This window comes from Crinia signifera, chromosome 1, assembly GCF_055691185.1.
Source record: "Crinia signifera chromosome 1, ASM5569118v1, whole genome shotgun sequence".
Taxonomy (NCBI): domain Eukaryota; kingdom Metazoa; phylum Chordata; class Amphibia; order Anura; family Myobatrachidae; genus Crinia; species Crinia signifera.
In genome coordinates this window covers 232,395,266-232,401,317 of record NC_139217.1, presented here as the reverse complement: position 1 = coordinate 232,401,317, position 6,052 = coordinate 232,395,266, and the positions used below count along the sequence as shown (strand labels likewise).

General features: G+C 46.6%; 1 pseudogene; it reads right to left on the bottom strand.

The window, feature by feature from the left end:
- Positions 1–305: 305 nt before the first annotated feature.
- Positions 306–424, bottom strand: LOC146039480 (5S ribosomal RNA; annotated as a pseudogene).
- Positions 425–6,052: the final 5,628 nt, after the last annotated feature.

Genomic DNA, 6,052 nt, shown 5'->3' with positions numbered 1-6,052 from the left:
GTATATCTTTTGGAGTCTAGAAATAGTGGAGAACTCCTGCCGATGACTCGGTCAATTTCTGACAAGTAATGCAAAAAAGCGAAAATGTTTTAAGATATTTTTTGCCTAATAACAATTTTATATATAATATAGTACTGGCAAACAAATGAGACACTGGACACAGCCCACCACCACTAGGTTTTCTACTGCAGTGTCGGCATCGGTGGGTAACAGATGCTAAATGCGGAGAGGGAAAAGGAAAGGGAGGGGTCAAAGTTGTTGTGGCTACACCTCAGCGGTACCGACAGGCGTACTGTTCCAGCAGTTGAATACAGCACCGGATATTCCCTATAGGTCTCCCATACAGGTACTAATCCAGCCTATCACTGCTTAGCTGCTGTGTTCGGATGGGTTACAGGCGGTCCAGTGAAGTATGGCTGTATATCCCTGCCCGGTTAATTCCGATGTCAATAAGGTGGATGAGCCAAGGTGAGCTTCTGCTGTTCAGACAGTTAAGAGCAGAGCAACCCTTTTACCGTTGAGCATTGCAGGGGTGGTCGCACAGACTGGGTGAATGAGAGAGCCACGAGATGAATAGTTTTAGCAATTGAAGGAGGTGCTAACAAACATAATCCTCATCTCTGCTGTCAACCATCATGCTTGCATTGGATGGTGTGATGAGAGTCAGAGGGTCATGCGATAGCTTCCTCTAAGGTGAAAGGACAGGGGGATGGGGGATATACAAAAATAATTATTTTGAAAAAAATGAATAAATGTACCCGCGGTCCCAAAATGGGGGAAGGAATTGTTCCTGGTGTCCGTGTATTATTACTCTGAACACCAAAAGCACACCGGGGAATCCGAATACTGAATGGGATAATAGGACTCTGAACAATTGTGATACGGTCCTTTTAGTGTTATATGTAGCACTTATTGAAAAGGGCACAAACTAGTGGTATGCATACAAGTCTCCCAAATGACCTCACTGAGGCCCTTATTCTGGTTGGTGCGGTCAGAGCCGCACACGGGGCTCCGACCGCACAAACCAAGGGCCGCCCACCGGACGGATCGCCACGGCCGTCCGTACACGGACGGCTGGCGATCCGCACAAAAATGGTGGAGGCTACGCCTCCACCATGGTGGGAGCTGCCCCCTGCCTTCGATGGTCGACGACCATCGAAGGCAGGCCCGCACGCCGCGGCAGCTCCCGCAAGCTCAGACCACACGGACAATCGTCCGTGTGGGAGCTTGTAAGGGGGCTGAAAGCTGACATCCGGCGACGTCAGCTTTCCGCCCCCATGTCATGGTAATGAGGGCGTCATGCCCTCATTACCATGCATACGCCCCGCGTTTTCATGGGAACGCCCATGAAACGCGGGGCGTACACATAGGGAAATGAGGGGCTGAAGCCCCTCACGCCCCTATACGCCCCCTTTGCGGCGGACGAAATCCGTCTGCGGCGAAGGGGGCTGCACATGCGCAGAATGACCTCTGCGCATGTGCAGACCACAAACATCGGCGGTACGGCCGCACGCGGGCCGTACCGTGCCGATCTGAATAAGGGCCTGAGTGTTATGGGTGCTGTATGACAATTTTTATGGCACATTGGGCCTTAAACCAATATTCGCACAGATGTATAGTAGACACATTAATTAAACAAATCCGTATCCAAATCGCAGGGAGCATACACATAGACAGATCAAACAATTTAATTGTTATCCTTTGATAACAGATATGCCTCAAACTGGGAGTACAGGGTTAAGTATCTAGATATTTTTCAAGGTGAAAAAACATTTCTATACAGATATAGATAAGCAAACAAATGTGGCAAAGATATAATGATGATGCCTTGCAAACATAGATTGTTAGACGTCTGTTACCTAGCTGACTGAGGGTTAACTGGATCATGTGATGGTAATTAGCTTAATCACCCTCTAAAGGTGCCCATACACTAGTAAGATTTATCTTCAGATCTGGCTGGTTGGAACAAAAACATGGTTATGGATGAGTGACAGTTTTTGTCAGTTTTCCAGCATTTCCAAGCAAATGGTCAACTGTCATTTGCTCTCATCCATTACCATGTTTTTGTTCCAACCAGCCAGATCTTAAGATAAATCTGCGTGTGTATGGCCACTAAGTCTATGCCGACAAAGCCTATTGGTGATCTGCGATTTGTCAAGGGAGTGTATGTGCAGTCAGTGTTATAACAGAGATATACAGAGCACATACAATCTATTAACAGGGCTAGGATGAAATCTAGGATAGCAGTAACTGCTATTTGAGCCCCGTTTAGGTGTCAGTGAAATAGGCACAGTGTACAATATACCCGTCACGTAGGAGACCAGGGTATGGGGGATTGCCCCGTTACCTAAGCCGGCTGCGGCCGGCGATGGTGTCGCTGATATCAGTTCCAGGGGGATGAGGTGAGAGGCGGGAATCCCCACTGATGATTGCCCGTTCGTGCTGCTGCGCCGGGTTGTGAAGACAGATGAGACGGATAGGAAGTAACTCCGTCTGTGTTACTCCTCTCCGCCGGCACTGGTGGGAGTGGTGGGGGCGTGACCACATGTGTCCTGACACGTGTTTCGCGTTTGAGCTTGGTCACCCCTAATAAAATTGTTATTAGGCAAACAATATCTTAAAACATTTTCGCTTTTTTGCATTACTTGTCAGAAATTGACCGAGTCATCGGCAGGAGTTCTCCACTATTTCTAGACTCCAAAAGATATACACAAGGTGTGTCGACATAAGTATATATAAGCAATTTATTTTAAAAAGCTTAATATTAAAAGTTACGTTTTATTCAACATCATCTATACATTTATTAATCTCTAATATTACTATATAAAGCGTGCCCCAAAAACCTATTGGTTCTTCTTCAGTCTTCTTTCACAGACTACCCTTTTTTCAAAAATAGAAGGCACTCCCAAGATTTCTGATAACTGCACGGCGCCAGACTTCAAAATGAATAAAGGCAAACACAAAGCAAGTGTGTGAATGTTTCAGGCAGAGCCCTTTATCAAGACATAACAAGCAAATGAACAATACTTACATTTATAGGAGAGTGTGGGGTCAGGGAAACCTTGTGCAGCCATCACGGCCCCGGCGGGTGTAGGATGACGTCATGAGGCGCACAAAGCCTGTTAATCGGGGGCCCCGGAGGGCGTGTCAAAATCACCTGAGAAGGTGGTAACTATGGGAACCAGGGACGCTGGATAACGTGTCCTAGTGTGTGCAGTAAAAACCCAAGCAGCATCCAGCCACTTAGTAGTAGTAGTACGTTTATTTATAAGGCGCCACAAAGTGTCCGCAGCGCCGTACATAGCAAACAAAAAACAAATGACAAGGTAATGTACAGGGTGTGTTGATAAAATACAGCAAAAATGGGGGTATAGCTGGTAGAACTAAAATCAGCATCAGTTCAGAAGTAGGTGTCGAAATTGTTGAGGAGACTGAAGATGAAGTAGAGGAAGGGAAGAACAGGACAGGAGCACAGGTGAGGTAAAGAGGTAGGGTGAGTATGTGGAGAAGGAGGGTCCTACTCATAAGAGTTAACATACTGAAAGGAGGTGGGTGGACGAACGAAAAACAATAGGATAAGTAGGAACAGATGGAGGATCAGAGGTTAGGTGGAGGTATAGGCTAGTTGAAAAAAGTGGGTTTTGAGGGAGCGCTTGAAGGAGGTAAGGGAATCAGAAAGCCTGATGGGTGGCGGGAGGCTGTTCCAGTGCAGGGTAGCAGCGCGAGAGAAGTCTTGGACACAAGAGTGGGAGGAGCTGATTAGGTTAGAGGTTAATCGGCGGTCAGCGATGGAGCGAAGAGGACGGGAGGGAGTGTGGATAGAGATCAGTGAAGAGAGGTAAGGAGCAGTGGAGGAGGAGAGAGCCTTGTAGGTGGTGGTGAGGAGTTTAAAGAGAACTCGGAAAGGAATAGGGAGCCAGTGAAGAGATAGACAGAGGGGGAGGCGGAGGTAGAGCAGCGGGAGAGTAAGATGAGCCTAGCAGCAGCGTTAAGAATGGATTGGAGAGGTGCGAGGCAGGTGAGAGGTAGCCCAGAGAGAAGGATGTTGCAGTAGTCAAGGCGGGAGATGACAAGAGAGTGAATGAGAATTTTGGTCACGTCAGTGTAGAGGAATGGTCTGATGTGTGAGATGTTGCGTAGGTGAAAGCGGCAAGACTGTGAGAGAGCACGAATGTGGGGGGTGAAAGAGAGGGAGGAGTCAATGATGACACCGAGGCAGCGTGTTTGGTCGGTGGAGGTGATCTCGGTTTCACCAATGCTGATGGAGATAGTGGGAGAAGAGAGGATGTTCGGGGGATGGAAGATTAGGAGTTCAGTTTTAGCCATGTTTAGTTTCAGGAAGCATTGGGTCACCCAGACTGAGATGGCCGTGAGGCATTCGGAGACCTTGGACAGGAGTGATGGGGATAGGTCAGGAGAGGAGAGACATATTAGGGTATCATCAGCATAAAGGTGGTAATGGAAACCATAGGAGCTGATGAGGGTGCCCAGAGAGGTGGTGTAGAGGGAGAAGAGGAGAGGGCCAAGGACTGATCCTTGGGGAACACCGACTGGCTGCAGGGTAGTAGGAGAGATAGGGAGGAGAACGCGTCATCCATGACGTCAGCAGTACTTCCGGGTTGGCAGATCCCAGACGACGGAGAGATGCTGTACATGTGTACACCAGTCTGCTATTTAAGGTAAGAAGAGCACTTATGCTCTAATTGCACACCACAGCACAGCACTTTATGCACCTTTTTGGTACACGTCCTGAAGAAAAGGCCAAGCAGCCTTGAAACGTCGACATGATGCCATCATACTGTATTATGTCCTAATATGGATTCAAATCTTCACCTGTTCAAAGTAAGCCCGCTGAGTGCCACTTCTTTCTTCCCCGTGAAGGTTAAAGAAATCTGCATCTATATATATATATATATATATATATATATATATATATATATATATATATATATATATATATATTTTTTTTGCAGGGACTCGGCACTCCAGGTACTGAGTTATATCTTTTGTATGTTGCCGGCTGCCGTCTCCTATTTTAGTAAGGATATTTGAAGTTGTGCGGGTGGCACTCTCGGACCTTATTCGGCGTAGGCTATGAAAGACTGAGCCAACTGCCAGGTAGTGATACAACGTTTCAATTTTAATATACGTGAAGACGATATTAAAATCGAAACGTTGTATCACTACCTGGCAGTTGGCTCAGTCTTTCATAGCCTATGCCGAATACGGTCCGAGAGTGCCACCCGCACAACTTCAAATATATATAGAAGAAGGCACTCGGAATGGAATGAATAAAGAAGGCTGTATTCTAGCGCCAAGCGCTTTCAGGGAACAAAACCCCTTCTTCAGGGCACAATAACAATTGTTTTTGTTCCCCGAAAGCGCTTGGCGCTAGAATACAGCCTGCTTTATTCATTCCATTCCGAGTGCCTCCTTTATTTGGATGTTCATGTTTATATATGTGGAGTGCACCAGAGACTTTGTTGTTTCCAGTGAGTGCCGACCAACAGTGGAATTATATATATATATATATATATATATATATATATATACACAGTAGGAAATGCGCAAAGTGATACTTATAATTGTGGAACCCGTCTTCAATTAGTAGTGCAGCTCACTCTTGAAGGCTCTGTCACGGCCTCAATTTCAAAACATGCAACACAAGAGAAAGAGGAGCGCACAGGTGAGCAGGATTTGAAAACAGCGTTTACTGAAAAAAGTGCAGGCTCACATACATAGAAGAAAACAGCAGTCAGCATATGCGGTAGTCACCGTCAGCACACCATCAGACAGCACGGACACCAGAGGACATCCAGAAGACCGGCAAGTTGGACACAGAGGCGGCGGCGGCGGCGGCGTTCTCCACACACGAACTCAAGACGGACAGGTAACACAAGAATCAGGATCTGATACGTCGGGTGACCACGCCCCAACGCGTTTCGTCACTGATGACTTCGTCAGGAGTATATATATACACACATTTTGGACTTGACTGTCTGTTCTAATTTATTAGACAGTATTGCTTTTTAGAAATTCATAACATATTAGT